The sequence below is a fragment of the Sceloporus undulatus genome, chromosome 5 (genome assembly GCF_019175285.1).
Source record: "Sceloporus undulatus isolate JIND9_A2432 ecotype Alabama chromosome 5, SceUnd_v1.1, whole genome shotgun sequence".
NCBI classification, from domain to species: Eukaryota; Metazoa; Chordata; class Lepidosauria; order Squamata; family Phrynosomatidae; genus Sceloporus; species Sceloporus undulatus.
In genome coordinates, this window is record NC_056526.1 from 125473200 (window position 1) to 125489915 (window position 16716).

General features: G+C 38.3%; 1 protein-coding gene across 6 annotated transcripts in view; it reads left to right on the forward strand.

The window, feature by feature from the left end:
* The window catches only part of SLC7A2 (solute carrier family 7 member 2), a 61070-nt gene that overhangs the window by 10466 nt on the left and 33888 nt on the right, over nt 1–16716 (forward strand). Inside the window, exon 1 of one of the 6 annotated variants that reach the window (XM_042470534.1) lies at nt 8904–8920. The exons of the other annotated variants lie outside the window; for them this stretch is intronic. The gene's annotated coding sequence lies outside the window, so the exon portion shown is untranslated. Of the gene's footprint in view, nt 1–8903; nt 8921–16716 lie in introns of those variants that run through there. 6 annotated transcript variants of the gene reach the window in all.

Here is a 16716-nt window from a genome sequence, read left to right on the forward strand (position 1 = left end):
AGAATCTGTGGCCTCCGCATATGGTGGGGGGAGCTCAAAAATGGCTGCGGCCACATCCCCACCGTATGCGGCAATCGTATGAAAGCAGCTACCGCTCTAATAGTCTTGGAGACAGGGAGGGCTGGGCAGGCAGGGAGAACTGACCAATTCAAGCAGGCTTTGTATACAACAAGGTTTCCTGCTAAGTACCTGCATGTCATTTGAATTAAAATTACTATATTGAAATCAAATTGGTTTTTTTTTTATTTTTATTTGGTATGCGTTGGAAGAGGGGTAGTCTTATATGATGAGTATATCCCAAACTCTATATTTTAACTGGAAAAATTGGGGGGTCGTCTTATACGCCCACTCGTCTTATACGCCAGAAAATACGGGTATTTATTTGCATAACATCATTATGAAGTATAATTTAGATTTTTTTTCTGTGCATTTTTCTAGCTTATATTTAAAAACACATAAGTATTCTTACAATGTTAATGCAGAAAGTCAATACAATTGCTAAATACTGTGGAGAGAGAAAGAGAAGGAGCGGGTGCTACTGCTGTGGAATGGCAGCAGGACATTCCGACAAGATGGTAGACTGCTGGCAAAGATGGACAAATGCCTTTAGCAGGCAGAATGAGAATGGGTTGAGGTTTGTGGAAATCTGTTGTTGGGTAAAGCAAACATGAATGGGCTTCATCCAACAGCATTAGCTTCCCTCAGCCTTTGTACGCACATCAGATGAATTGGAACTTTTTCTTTCTCTGCCTGCACCATATGATGACAGGAACAGGTGGCACTAAAATGGAGAATAGACAGCATCATCCACTTCATTTTGTTGAGAAATAATTTACACATGGGGGAAACTGATATCCAAAATGTAATGGACAATATATCCAGTCTGAGCAGCAAACTGGGTGGGTGAAGTTTATTTATGTAGTGTGGTGTGCTGTTTTAATGCTTTGATGCTTTTTCTTTTTCTTTTTTTTAACTTTTTAAATGGTGTTAACAATGTTAACAGTGATCAGAAATCACTGATCAACGTTGTGATGTACAGTACATACTGTATAAACAGTTCAGTCCTCTGAAAATGTAAAGAAATCACTGAGCCGCGATGTTGGATAATCCGGAATGTCGGATCGTCAAAGGTCGGATAATTGAGACTCTACCGTATTTGGCTTATGCAGTGTGTGTGTGTGTGTGTGTCTAGAACGGATCCCCCACATAAGCCAAGGGCGCACTGTACAATAGATTGGACAATTGTAACTTTAGTGCTCAGTTGTATATCTTAGGATCTTTTCTGGCTCTTTCATGGGTGCAAACCATGATTAGGTGTCAAGATTCATAAGCAGAGTTAATTAGTATGCAGTTTAAGATAGGGTTTTTTTATATAGCTGTAAAGTTGTATCTTTTTATAATGTTCCTTTTAAAATACATAGTCTATAGTACACTTGTGAATTGTTAAGTAAGTGTATATGACTAAGTTGTGGACTGTGGTGTATTACCTCTAAATCAAAATAGTAAACAAGGGTTCTGTGTTTGAAATGCAAGGTAGAGAAAGCAAGCTATCATTTTCTTCTGTGAAGTTCACTGAAGACCTTTTTTATTTTGGGACATCTCAAATTGTGTGAACTTTTAAACTCATAGACCATATTATTTAGTACATCACTATGTTTTTCTTTCTTACAAAGGCAACTTTAAAGATAAATCTTATTGGTTAAATATTATGTACACAAAGTTTTATTTTTCTTGACTGAAATCTACAATCTAGGTTTAAAGCCAAGTTTAGAACTACATTATTTGGATGTTCATTTTATTGCCTAAGAACATTATTACAGCAAGTTGGAAGTATGGCTACTGTCAGTTTGACTGGTTTTTTGTTTGTTTTTGTTTTCTTTTTTTTACTCAAAGAAGTGACAGATGGGGTTGCACTTAGTTCAGTGAACCAAATAAAGATCAGAACTTGCATTAAATTACTGTTGATGCTGCATCTTCTTATCCACACAAAAGTGGTTCAGAGAAAACCTGTTGAGAACTAAGCGAGATGTTTATATTTGATTATATTATAGTTATTTATATAACAAAATCCTTTTGTTAGCACTTCTTCCACTTCTGAATGGGATGCATATCTTATAATTTCCTATTATTTTCCTGTGGGCAATTAAGTATGTGGTAAAGTTTTAATAATCATTGAAAAGATTAACATACATAAATGAAAAACTGCTTTTTGTGTTTTGCTTTATCCAAGTGGTACAGAACGTACAAATGTGTCCTTATTTCATTGTTCTTGATAGTTCAGAACTGTGTTTAATTTTCTATAAGAAAAGAATAATTAGAATTTCATCTCTATGTGAATACATAAAGCCATTTTTCTAGTACATCATTTTTGAGTTTTGCCACAATAATCTTTCTAGTCCATCTAAACAAGCTCCTGTTCTGTATGCTAGAATTTTAACAGGATAGGCTAGGAACCAAAGAGCTACACAGAATGCACCAAAGAGCTAGCACTATCCCGGAGTGAATTTCAAGGAAAGCGTTTTCCCCACCACACTATGAGGTTGCATTCTTAAAACCCCTATTTATCTTTTTAAATTGCATTTTGTTCTTTTGATGTGTTTTAATACTCTTAACAGTTTGATTTTATTTTAATGCTTACTTTTTGTATGTTTTAATTGTATTGTTCTTTTAAACTGTGAGCTGCTTTGAGTCCCAATTGTGTGTGTTGCGGGAGGGAGCGAGGTATAATTATTACTACTTCTACTACTACTACTACTAATAATAATAATAATAATAATAATAATTAATTTACTTATAGCCCACCCAATCACTAGGAATCCAGGCGGGTTACAACAGTAAAAATACATTACAATAAAATACTAAGTGGTCCCTTCCTAACCCTCTCCCCAATATTAAACCTAGAATTAAACAACCAGCGTTTAAAAACAATAAAATTAAATGCTACATAACAGCATCTAAAAGGATGGCATGGGGAAAGTGGAAAGGGAGAGTGAGCATGAATGAAGGTGCTTTTTCTTACAGGTTTCTATTTATTTCTTCACAAGGGGAACTGTCATGGTTCCTACTCGATGTCTGATGAGAATGTTAAGACCTCGCCAAGAAGGAGAGACACATTAGGAGATCCTCCTCTTTGGGAAAAAAACCACGCTTCAAGGGTAATGAATATAGAAGAGGTACACTAAGGAACACTCTTTCCTTCAGTGTATGGTATACTCAAAATAATGCCTGAGGAAGGCTTTAGTCTCTGTTCCAGGGACAGGCAAATTTTGGAGTCTGTATTGGACCCATCTGAACCTTGCTGGTGTGGAAAGACTGGTCACATAATCTTGTAGTGCCCCGTTTACCAGCTCCAGAACTGTTTCATTTGGGGTTGGTAACTTGCTTTTAAGGTGGGTTTTGGGGACATTTATACTTGTGGGAATGGTACCATGACTGTAAATGTAAACAGGAAAGTTACATGATTGTAAGTAACTTGTCACAGCTTGACTGACAAAGAGGATGGCAACCATGTTTTTTTCTAATGTGAAGTTGAAGGCTTTCATGGCCAACATCCATAGTTTTTTGTGGGTTTTTCAGGCTATGTGGCCATGTTCTAGAAGAGTTTATACCTGATGTTTCACCAGCATCTGTGGCTGGCATCTTCAGAGACATAAAACAAATACATAAATATTGTGCTTGGAAAAATTCAACAGTGCTTTTTCTTATGATTCTTTTGAAAATGCTGTACTAAATATGTGATTCCAAGCAAAGGAAGATATTTTACATACTCTTTGTTAATTGTATATGGGCTACAGAAAGTAGAGATTATTACAAAATAAAATCTAAGGAACCAAGCAGCAGGTCATTCAGAAGATGTGATGACCAAATGGTACCAGGCAATCATTAAAGTTCCTGCAGTAACAGGAGCAATGTAAGCCTCATTGATTTTTGTGTGTTCAATATATTATTCAGAATCTCTTGACAGATGTCCAAGATCGTCCTAGCTGGAGTTTTGTCTAGATTTTGCCTAGGTCACCCAGTACTTGCATGTTTGTGTCACACTGGACGTTTCCATAGATGATTATCTATCTGAAAACTACATTGTTGCCTTTTGAGACTTGCCATCTATTATCATGAGGAACAGACTCATGCAAATAACGAAGTGCTAATTTGATTATATTCTTCCATCTGTTTCTACCTCCTGTGTGTGTTTTTAAAACCTTATGGAAATATACAAACTCTTATGTCTGTGATTTTCTTATAACTATGAATCCGTTTAAGAACTAAAATTTCTTCTGTTTATGAGGGATTTCCTGGATGTCCATGAGGAAATTCTGAAAAATCAAGAATTTAATTTAGGCTCTAAAGTATCAGATATGTGCATTTTTAAAATGGCTGGAAGAGAAAATATTAAATATGAGATATGGTGTGATATTATTTAATATTTCTTCCAGTTTTAAAATTGAAATTAGATTAATTTAAAAGGATTGCAGCGGCCTCAATCTGGCTTTTTCAGGGACGGCTTGTTTCACCTCTAAGATATCTTTTCCCCATGTTTATTTCACCTGAGGAAAACAAAACTGTATACCTGTCTTTGCAGTGCATAGATTATTTTAAGCTAGCCAGCAATCTTCAGTTGCATGATCTATAAAGGGGGAAAAAGTAGAGGAAAATACATATATGTGTCTCTGTGTGTGTGTGCATAGCTGTTAAAGTGGCCTAAATACCCTAAAGGCACAAGATCTTGTCTGATCCTGGATATTAAGCAGGGTCAGCCCTGTTTAATACTTGGATGGGAGACTGCCCACAAATTCCAGGTGCTATAGGCAATATTTCAGAGGAAGGAACTGGAAAGACCACCTCTAAGTACTTCTTGCCTAAGAAAACTCTATGAAATATATGGGATCTCCATTAGTCAAGAGGTGGCTTGAAAGCATACACAAACACCTGGCGGTTAAGCCATGTCTCTGCTTAAAAGCAAGAACCTGGGAATGAATGTTTTAAATTCTGTTGCCCTTTGTGACTTTTAAAAACTGCTGTGGTAGTGGGGGTGAGTATCTTTCTCAATAAGGGCAATAGATAGGAACAAGGAATTGGCTTTTATTTGTCATTCTTTTTAAGTAAAACTTTTGACATAATGCATACTAGCAAGCTCCTGCCTTCTTACAGCACATTGCATGTGGTTTGTGGAATGGTAAAAGGGAGGAAGAGAAGAGTACCCTTGCAGTGCTCATGCAAAGTATACTGTATAGCCCTTTCCTGGCTGCACTAGACAGACACCCTGTACTTTGCACAGCACATACTTTAAGCATAGAAAGTTGCAGCATATGCTTGGGTTAACAGAAGGTCACTTGACATAGCCATTGCACAGTCAGATTTAAAATCTCTGATCAGGTTCCCAATTGATTTCAAAAGGTGCAGCACTTAAAAAACCCAGCTCTGCATAAATATCTTAATTGCATATTCCTGAGAGTTTCTCTCACTTGTTTATGAACTTTGTTTTTAAAAATTGGATTTTTAAGTAACTAAGTGGGGAGAAGGAGGAAAGGTAGCAGGAAAGTATTTCATGCCCTGTTACTGATACATTAAGTTCTATTTAAAGTAAAGAATGCATCTTGAAAATTGAACTCTCTGGCTTTGGTTGCCTCAGATATAAATAAGTGTTTCTTCTACTTCGGAGTACAGATTTTATATTATATTAAAGGACATATTATATATTAAGTTTTCCAGAATTGATTGGACACCTGAGTTTTAAACACACATAATAACATTCTGCTAGAGAATGGCATCACCTTGTTTCTTTTTGGTTGAGCATTAACTCTGACCTTATGTTAAATACAATGTAGAACAAATCTGGAAGAAAATGAACTGCTTTAGCAGGTCTCTAAGGGCTGAAAGACTGAATCTGAATAGAAAGCTTAGGTAGCCATGAGGTATACAAAAGTCCATAATTTTACAGTCAAGGTATACAAGATGTGTACGTTCTTGTTGAAATCAGTGGGGTTTAACACTGATCTTTGTTAAGACTGTGCAGGTACAAAGAATGCATGTTCTGGCCATTTCATCATGGCTAATTATCTAATTACCAAAATTATCCTTGTTAGATATGTGTCCCCCCCTTGCTCTTCATAGCTGTAGTCCTTGAAGCCATGTAGCATCACCTATATGTTCGTTTTTAAGTTGGTCCCATCATATTGCTTTACGGATAAGATATTGTCTCAAAAACTGACCAAGGGTATAGAAGAAAATTTAAAAGTTGTACAAAGTGGAAAGCTATCAAATATTGCTGGACAGCCTTACCTTTATCACAAGAACAAAACAATCATACAGGTGACATGGGTGACTGCTGAAAGATCAAGTAAATGTTTCATAGAATAAATCACGCCTTTCTAATTAATCAGCAATTTCTTTTAAATAGGTAACAAATGTGAAAATTACATAGAAATAGAAAGTGTTGGCGAGCTTAGTGAAGATTGGCACAGGAACGTTGTAACCTCTGGGTAATAGGTAAAACACTGTTATTAATCAACTTAAAATGCATAAATAAGTATAAAGCTTTCCTTTTTAGCAGTACAGCTTGTTTCCTATCATATGAATGTGTGATCAGATTGCGATAGTTTATCAGTCATCCACATGAACTTTCTTCCACGGATCACGCCACTGAATTGGATGGACCTTAATTCCAAGTAGCTTTGTTACCAAAGCCTCAAACCTGGTATTCCTGTTTCCAAAGGTTCTCAGCATGGACTGAGCAAAGTCTCTCACAGAGTCTGGAAAAGTTGCTTTTTTGGACTACAATTCCATGGCCATTGTAGTGGGGAATTTGTAAGGTGGAGTGCAAACAGTAAAGTTTTCTGAACTGTCCTGTTGAAACAAATTATACTCACAGGGGTGGATCCAGATTTATGCTAAGAATATGTCACTGGAAAATCTTTTGTCTACATAAATTTGTGAACTTTTCATCCATGTTTTGGTCCAAATAGTCATAATAATCTCTAGGGAGATTTATTTGTAATGTACACAATCAGAAGATTATTGATATGACATTTTTATTTTTAATACCAACCTGAGAGCTAAAATGAGACTGAATGGGACAACTCACCAGTCTTCAACACTTTCAAGTTACAGCAAGGACATCTCCTTTCTCTTAATACCATGGTATACTATGTTTTCAGAGAAGCATACTTTCTGTTGTGATAATTCATTAATTTATAGATACTTGTGTATTTCAATAATGTAATGGTGATACTATTTATTAAAAATGTTGATCACTTTTCTCCCCACCAGGGCTCCCAAAGTGATGCACAACAACCTCCCTCACGCAGGCTCTCTAAGTCAGTTCTTGTATGATTTTGCACATTTTTAACATATGAACAAGTCTGATCCTTTATTCACATGCATATTCAAAGTAAACAGTTTGCATTATTTGACTGAAATAATGCACGTATAAAATAGTTGCATCTGAATATGTGGCAAAAGAATTCTTTAGGCCAACGTGTGTGTCTACCTGCCATTCTGCTAGTCTGTCTGTTTTCACTGGAGTAATGGAGTAGAAAAAAAGGTAACTGCACTTGAAAAATTCAAAATAAAAACATTTCATTACTACAAGCTGAATACATATTTCCTTAGGATAGGAAAGGCAGTGGATAAACTAGTGAATGTGTATTTGCAGATATTCATATTTTTACATTAAAAACTGGATATACATTCAATTTGCACTTTGTTTTTAAACTAGAGAACAAAAAGCACCAAAGTTTAGTTGGCACAATACATGTACAGCATTGGTGGCTTGTGTCAATGGCATATGAGGATGGCTTTACTTGCATTCCATTCAGAAGCAGCAATTAGGTACTTACTAGTGAATTTACTGTGGGGAAATCAAAGTAATTTAATAGCAGATTCATAACTGACCACAGTCTGTGCTCAGTTCCTCACCCACCCAATTCCAGGTTCAAGAAACATGAATGGTTCTTGCTTGGAATGCAGTTCAAGCTTTTTAGACCATGGCATAATATAATCTTTGCTAAATGACAAGAGATGCAGGTTTATTTTGGTGCTTGGGCATAATTGTAGCACTTCTTGCTAAACACAGCTTTTAAAATATGAAAAAGGTGGATAATTATAAAGTAGTTGTAAGAGCCCGTCTCACAATTGGTGTGCATATACATCTGTGATGGATATAGAACAGAGAGTACAGAGCAGTTTCCTTTGTTACTGAAGGAGGCAATAGTTAATTGAATCTCACCCACCCACCCAGAATGTTCCCAGAGACAATCTGTGACTGTAAGGCGGCAGAAATCATGCTTTCTGCCAAATTTTGTCCCCCAGGGTTGGAATAGGAACATTATGTAGCTGCTGTGTGGAAAGGAAATGCCATTTCACATGTGGAGGCTTAAATGCTCTTGACCCGGGTTAGCTCAGCATAACAAAGTCCCAAGACCCTTGACACAAAATGCTGGCTTGTTCTACCATATCCCATATCCCCCGGTACTCAAAGTATATTCCTAGACTGGTACAAAAATTAGAAGGATGTTCACATTGTAACTGAAAATATGGCTCCAATGCTATCTAGAAAGTGTTGGCCATGGGTTTGTATTTTTCTTTCAAGGGTGCTGCAGGTAGCTATGGTAGTTCATAAGAGAAAATTGGTCTCTGGTCCCAGTACCCTTGTGGTATATTTGTATCATGTTGATTTTCTCTTACTGAGGTCAGAAGAGTGGCAGCTATGTGCATGGAAATGACGAACTCAGTTGCTTACTATCAAGTCATGCACAGTGTTTACTGTTTGTACCAATTGTGAAATTTGTCTTCATGAACCCTCTTGGATGAATAAGCTGGGTCCAGTTGCATGGAAAGATAAAACAGTTGCCAACCAAATCCTTGATCCCACTATGGAAGGAGAAACCAGCTAGAGACAGGACCAACTAAGGGAAAAAATGAGGTAATTATTTGCTGGTTCCAGATTGGTATTTCATCCTCTAGCTAGGCTGACAAACTGGCTTGCCTTAAACATTCTCCCTCTTTCTTGCATCATTCTCCTTTCTAATTGGAGTAAGGATTAATTACTTTAACCTTCCATTTAACCCCCCTCCTCCCCCTCTTGCACAAACTACATTGTATAGGATGTAGTAGATATAGATATACATATACATAGATATAGAACATTTTTCTTAAACTGCTGAAGTTTATTCAGTGCCGATGCCTTTAAAAGGTTAGTTCCTCCCACAGTTTGCTTTAAAAAAAATCACTGTTGTGAGGTGGAGCTGAGTACAACACTGCCAACAAAATTATAAGTAGTTGCTTCAGTTTGCTTGGGAACATCTGGACTTGGAGGATGATATATAGTAGCAGTTCTTTGTGTCTGTTTTAAATACACTGAAAGCCAGATTTGGTTACCAGTGGTAGCAGTTACACAGTTTCTAGGATCTTCTGTCTATGGAATGGATTAAACCTTCTTTCCTGTAAACCTGAAGCTGCCTTCCACTGAAGTATTTGTATGAGCTTATCTTTAAGCTGGCAGCATTTCTGCATATCAAAAAAGACACCGTGTCATTATTTTTGGAAAATCTAGCAAAGTGCAACAGAGATACAGTATTTAGAAGATACATTTTGCAGAATTCTTAAAGACAAAAAAAAAAAAAAAGGTCTGGTAAGTCTATTTAAAATTTCAATAGGTGTTTGGAAATGAAAAATGAACAAATGACCGAAGTTGCTACTTTGCTCTTAACAACTGCAGTTGTTCTGTGAATCCAGTTGTTCTCTGTGTGTAACTGGTCAGCTGTCAATGCTGTTCATATTATGTCATGGTTAAAAAAATGCTGGGTTTCATTTTGCAGGATTTGATTTACAGAAACATATGAAGTTTTTCCAAGTCTTGCCATGATTGTGATACTGCCTTCTTCTGAGATTGGTGATAACCATGCTGACTTCACAATAAAAAATGCTAAAGTACTAATATTTTTAATTTTGCACATGCTTATAAGAAATGTTTTGGAAGGTTTTTTTTAATAAAGAATTTTACTAAGCTTTAAAAAGATGTGATAAAGCTAAGGCTATAGTCCTGTGCACGCTTATTTAGTACTGGTCCCTCTGAACTCAGCATGGCTTACTTCTAAGTAAACATGAATAGGATTGTACTGTGAACTGTGCTATGAACTGATATTTTAAAATGTCAGATTCTGATTAAAGTAAGTACGTAGAAAATGTATTCATGCACAACATTGGAACTGTTGATGATTACTGCATGAGGTACAAACAGGACGGTTGAAATTTGCAGGGCTTGGTGATGCTGAAGATGAGAACAGAATCTGGAACAGCCTTCTGAAATCTGGTGCTCTCCTGATTTTTGGACTTCATAGATCATCAGTCATAGCCATCATGCTCATTGATTAGGGGTGATGTGAGTTGTAGTCAAAAACATCTGGCAGACATAAAGTTGGGAAAACCTTATCTATATCCATGGTGTTAAGCTGTTTTGCTTTTTCTGTAAATGGGTCTGTGCCCATGGTTTAATGCAAGAGTAGAGAAAGTTTGGCCAAGTTCCTGTTTTCGTCTCCTCAAGTCCTCAGGAGACTTCACAAAATCCCTCACCTCATCCAGATATTTTTAACAATTCAGCTGTTTTTGAACAAGTTCTGCCCAAAACACAAATGCCATAATTGCCAAACATGGTCAGTTGGATCCTCTTCCTCTGTTCTTTCCCCATCTTCCCTAAACTAAGGCCAAAATGAATACAATTGGTCATTTTTCAGTTAAAAACCAGAAGGCCATGCCAACAGTGGGAAATGCTGGATTTGGCAGTCCAATAACATCTGGAGAATGACATAATTCCCACCCCTGCTTTAGTGGGTAGGATCAGACTCGTAAAGCTGGTTTATCCCAGAGGCACTTCTCTGCACTAAGAGTAATTCCGAAAGCCCTAAAATTATGGGACAAGACTGACCTGGTACCCTGTTTGCTTTTAAGTCCAGATAGCTGGGTTGATTGGATCAGTTTTGCTCTTCCAGGGAGCAACAAAATTAAATTAAAACCCTCAATAAAGATTTATTCAGCGCAGTAGCAATGCATGGGGAACTGAAATCTGGAACCAGCCTGTGGCAGATTCCTGTCCAGCATGTAGTCTCTCCTCCTCTGACCCTGTTCAATAGCAGCAGGCTGCCGTCCCTTCCCCTGTGGCAGTCAGCTGCATTTCCATGCTGGACTGAAAACAAAGAAGCTTTCCTCTTCTTTTTTCCTCTCCACTACCTAGTACAGAAGGATGCTCACCTGAACAGAATCTGTGTATAGACAGATAAATGCCTATGAATGGGGCATGTGAATTGGGAGGGGGGAGAGTGTGTGTAAAAGAAGCAGAGAGTGAAGAGGTGGCAGAGAGGGAGTGAGAACAGAAAGTATTGAGAGCAGGGAAATAAAATGGATGGCATGAAAAGAAAGGAAGAAAAGAAGGGCCCTTTCCATTTTTCGTTGGGTTCCACCAGGCACTAGTCATACTCACTGTGTTGTATGGAGCTACTGATGACCTCAGTTTTGAAAAAGTTTCTACCTCCTTTTTTGTTCTTTAATTTGGAACAGGATGCAAGGCATAATTGGCCTGTGACCCATGTTATTCCATGCAATCTCTTAATCTGGAAAAATCGGGTCATCACTGGTAGTGCCCTGAAAGTGTACTGTATGACAATGCATGTGCTTAGGTCCCTATGGGGTAGAAGCAGAAGTTAACAATACTGAAGTTGGCTTCTGTTGACTGTTCAATTATGTGATCTGAAAGTTTCCAATTTAAAAAGCAATAGGAAGTGTGTGTGTGGCACGTGTGTATTTTATCTTGGCTACTGGAGAACTTGAATTAGCTCAAAGAAAAACTTTAGCCCTATTAAAACAATGAGCTAACAAATGTGTGCACAGACTGCGTGGAGTTGCATGTGCCTCTAAAAGTACTTTGGATGTCAGCTATAGGTACTTGTGATTTCCATGCAATTTGCACAAAGGACTGAAGGGAGAGTCTAAGTATGTCCTTCCCTGAAGCATTAATGGACACTAGCACTAGGGATGGGGCCAGCACACATTTTAATGTTCCCACATGCCCAGTATGTGCCTTTGTACATTCACTTGAATGCCTGAATAGGTAATTTGAACCTAGAGTGATGCCTAGAAAAACATGCTGTGTCTGAATGTTGCTGGGTTAATGACATGATAGATTCAAATACTGGGTGTATAGCTAAATACCTTTAAGGAGTAGGATGGGCATTTTTGCTCTACTTTATGGTGTACTGGACACCACACAAAATGTAGCAGTCTTCTTCATGTCTGGCTAAGCACCAAATAATTCCATCCATCTCCTTTTCAGCCAGGTGATGAAAAGGGTAATGGGGATATGAATCATTCTGGCTTACGTAGAAGACTTGTAATCTAAGCAGGAGTCATTGGCAGCCAAAAATTGAGGGTAAAATGAAAAGGTTGTGTGTTGAAAGGTCATACAGGGAAACCTTTTGTCAGCTTGCGCACAGCTATACGTCTTAAGAAAAAGCTGATATCACTTAGTCTAACAGCCAACTCAGACGCACTTAACTTTATCAGAACATGGTGCCTCTGCAAATAATCATGGAATAAAGGAGACTGCACTTGATTGGATGAAAAGTGGGTGTCTGTAATGGTCTTAGACAAGTTCTCAAAGGTGAACTGTATCAAGGATGAACATTCTGGCTGAGGCAATATATGATTAAAGAGATTCAAAGAAAAAGGGGTCCCCCCCTAGATAAAATAAATATGATATGATAGCTCCAAAAATATTACTTACTATTTCTGGAAAAGAAATATATCTATCTTTGTCTGGAGGAACATACAAGTATTTCTAAACCTTATCTGATGCCAGCCCTTCATTTTTTGAGCCAGGGTGGCGTTATGTGTTCAGGCTGTGTTGACTGTATTGGGAATGGCTCTGTTGCTATATTGTCACCCAGTTGTGGAAGGGGGATTGAGAAATTATTCTCACTTTGGGGATAGGAAATCCACTAGAGCTCAAGAAGAGGTATACAGCAAGCTAGAAATAACCTGGATTGAGGCCTGGGAGCAACCAGCAAGAAGGGGCTCTATATCTTCACTAAACAAGCAGGTGCATATATGGAGAAACTCTGAATTCAGCTTCCCTACAGCATAGTGTAAAGATCCACATGTGGACCTTGCATTATGCTGACCCATTTACAACCCCACTCAACTTACCTCAAAGCCTCAAAATCACCTCATACATGCATTCTATGCTTTAACATGAACAGGCAAAATCCAAGAAAGTCTGGCTGCCTCCTCCATAGCCAGATGCACAACAGTGACATCAGTATTGAGATCTGTGGGCCTACTCCAGAGGTCTCAGTGCTTTTGTGCAAAATGTGCTGCTGTATTCTGGCCTGTCAGAAGTGTGCTGCACAGAGAGGGGCAGAAATACCTATCCTTACAGTGCCCAGAAAATAAGATCTGCACATGTAGGGAACATATACAAATGTGGATGTCCCAACCTGAATTCTAGACACTTTCTTTTAAATAGTCTGAACCCAAACCAGACAGGGTTTTATAGATCATAAACAGCAATTTAAAATCTACCCAGAAACAGACCAGTAGTCAGTGTTGCTGTGGCAACAAAGGAGTTATGTGTTCTTTGTAATTACTCCAGTCAGTGGTCTGGATGCAGTATTTTGGACCTACTGAAGCTTGTGAAGAATTTCCGAAGACAGCCTCACATAGGATACACTGCAGCAAACCATGTAGCCCTAGATAGAGTCCCACTTTATTTGTGTTTTTGTTCCTTAAGAAAACTAATCTGGAAGGATTTCAAAAGAGAATACATAAATTTATTCAGGAAACCAGCTAAAGTGGTTTCTTCAGTAAAGATTACAACACCCTAAAGGGATCTTGTAGCACCTTTGAGACTAACTGAAAGAAAGAAATTCACACCATGAGCTTTCATAGACTTAAGTCTACTTCCTCTGATGCATTTGGTCTCAAAGGTGCTACAAGATCTCTCTACATACTGATTCTACAGACTGACATGGCTATATCTTTGAATAGCACCCTAAAAGGTTGGGATGGGAGATATTTATGAAATCAGCAAATTTCACATGTCCTTCCACCCTCCTTTGTGACCCTATGCCTCTGCTAGTTTTCTAAAAGCAGTAGCTGAGGGATGGACAGTCAAAGCAAGTAAAGTCGGAAGGTTTCCCCTCATTTCTCTCTGCACTCTTTTCCTATCAGCACTGACAGACTCTGGATTTAATTCCTTGTCCAATATGAACAGCATTCAACTCCATTGGTGTGGGTGAGAATTATGTCAGGATGTTGTAATGAATTGTAGGGGTGTTCGTAGATGATATACACTATTGATCTAGATCTGAGTTGGGAATAATCATGTGGCCCTTCAGGGGGTTTTGGCTTGGAAGTTCCAGTAGCCCTAGCCAGCATGGCTAATAATTAGGGATAATGGGAGTTTCACCCCAACAGCATCTGGTAGGCTGTATGATTCATACCCCAATTTAGTCCAACATTTTGAAAAGTGCAGCAGTAACAGATGATGTACTTCAACCTGCTGTTCCATGTTGCTATGCTAAAATGTTGAGTTTGAGGCTTACTTCTTATTTAATTTTTAATTTGCATATTATTTAGTGGTTTTAAAGCACTGTAGTTTGTGTGGGCACTGCTATACTTTATGGAAGAATAAGGTACTGTAGGTCTTTCTTCCTGGAGCCAATATGGATATAAACTCACAAAAGCCAATAACTATCTTGGGCTGAATCATCATGAGGACTGAAGCACAACTCCACTGCATAGTATCCTTGCCCCAGTTTGACCCCCGCCCTCACTGTCACATATACCTGGTTTGATCCAAACTGAAAGCACTTTGAAAAGCCACACAGGACCCCCATTATATAGCCAGATTGGTGCAAGGGGGTGTTTCTGCTGTGTGCATGTATTTGCTCCTTTGATTTATGTCTCATGACCACAGTGGCTGTAGAGTTGTTGTTTTTTGTTCCTGCAACGCACGTGCATAGTTGCATATTCACTTACTAAAATAGCTTTTGTTTTACCTTTGTTCTGATTGCTCACCTGCGTTTCTATAAATGAAGCCAGTAGAGAAAGGGGGAGGTGCATTTATGTGCATATAAACACAAAATCTGAGGGGAAAGAAAACATCACCTTTCCCAAATGCTAATAAACAAACAAAAAACAAAACAAACGGCTTCATTTATATACCGTTTCATACTGAACTAACAATGTCTAAGCGGTTTACAGCTGTAAGCTAATTGCCCCCAACAATCTGGGTACTCACCTTTAGCGACCTTGGAAGGATGCAAGCCTGGGTCAGGCTTGAGCCCCTGGCTGGTATTGAACTCACAACCTTATGGTTTGTGAGTGAGTGGCTACAATACAGGCATTTAACCACTGCGCCACCATGGGAGTTACTCTTTCTGTGGTAGGAATGATCAGGCAACCAGGTGACCACACAACAGCCTCCCCCCTTGATTCCACCATGATCCCAATTTAGGGGTCAAACCACACATTTTAAAAATCCAGTCCTTTCTAAAACTGTGGCTTAAACTGGAGAGTTTTTAAAAATCGCCTTAAAGCCCCCTGGCACTGAAGAGTTTTCACATCAGAAGGAGAGGAACATCATGTGTTACAAAATGACTACAATTGAGGGAAGGACACATTCTTTAGCCTGTGTAGATTCATCCTTAGATGCTTCCATGAGACTTTGGTATGCTGCTGTTAGGTTAATAATAATTATATGCTATACCATAGCAGAGTATAATAAGCAGAGTGGTGGTGTCTATCAACTCTGCTGGACAGTGTGGCACAGTGATTAGAAAGTCAAGCCTTGATTTATATGCTGTTTGTGTGATGTTTAATGTGGAGGTAATCTTGAGCTATTTATACCTCTCAGCCTCATCTACCTCATAGGATGGGAGCTGGGTGAAATGGGTCCTTAGGGCAGCATGGAATGAGAAATATATTAGTTACTGGGAATGCTGTATGCTGTAGAAATAATACAGTTTGACATCACTTTAACTGCCATAGCTCCATCCTACAGAATCCTGTGGTTTGTAATTTTGTGAGGCACCAGCACTCTTTGGCAGAATAGGCTAAAGTTATTGTAAAACTACAAATCACAGGATTCCATAGGAATGAACTGCAGCACTTCAAGTGGTGTCAAAGTGTAATATTTCTACAGTGCAGATTAACCCTAGGTTGGGGTGGATAGTTCTGATTTTCCAAATGTTACTTGACTGCCATTCCCAGCATTATAAGCCAGCACTGCCAATGATGAATTATGGGAGTTGCAGTCCAGCATAATTTGGAGAGCCATAGTTACTCACCTAGGACTTGGCATCTATCTCTCACCCTTTCATATCATGGTTGCTATTGAAGCAGCTAATGCTTTTGTTGTAGCTAACTTTTCAAACCATTTATGGCTGTTCAGTGCTGGGCTTCTCCTACCTTCACCCTGCCATGGCATCTTTTATACAATTTTTTAAAAAATGTCCTTGTCTAGAATGAAGCATTGTCCTGTCAGTAACTTCCATTCCAATGGATTTTTCTGTCTAGCTAACTCAGCCCATATAAATACCAATGCATTAAGAGATTATGACTTACAAGTGGGAGCTTTCATCTGTGACTCTTTGTCAATGAAAAAAAGCATAGAGAAGTTACAAAAAATTGAATAGTCTAACTGATGTGTGTAATAATGTAGGAAGA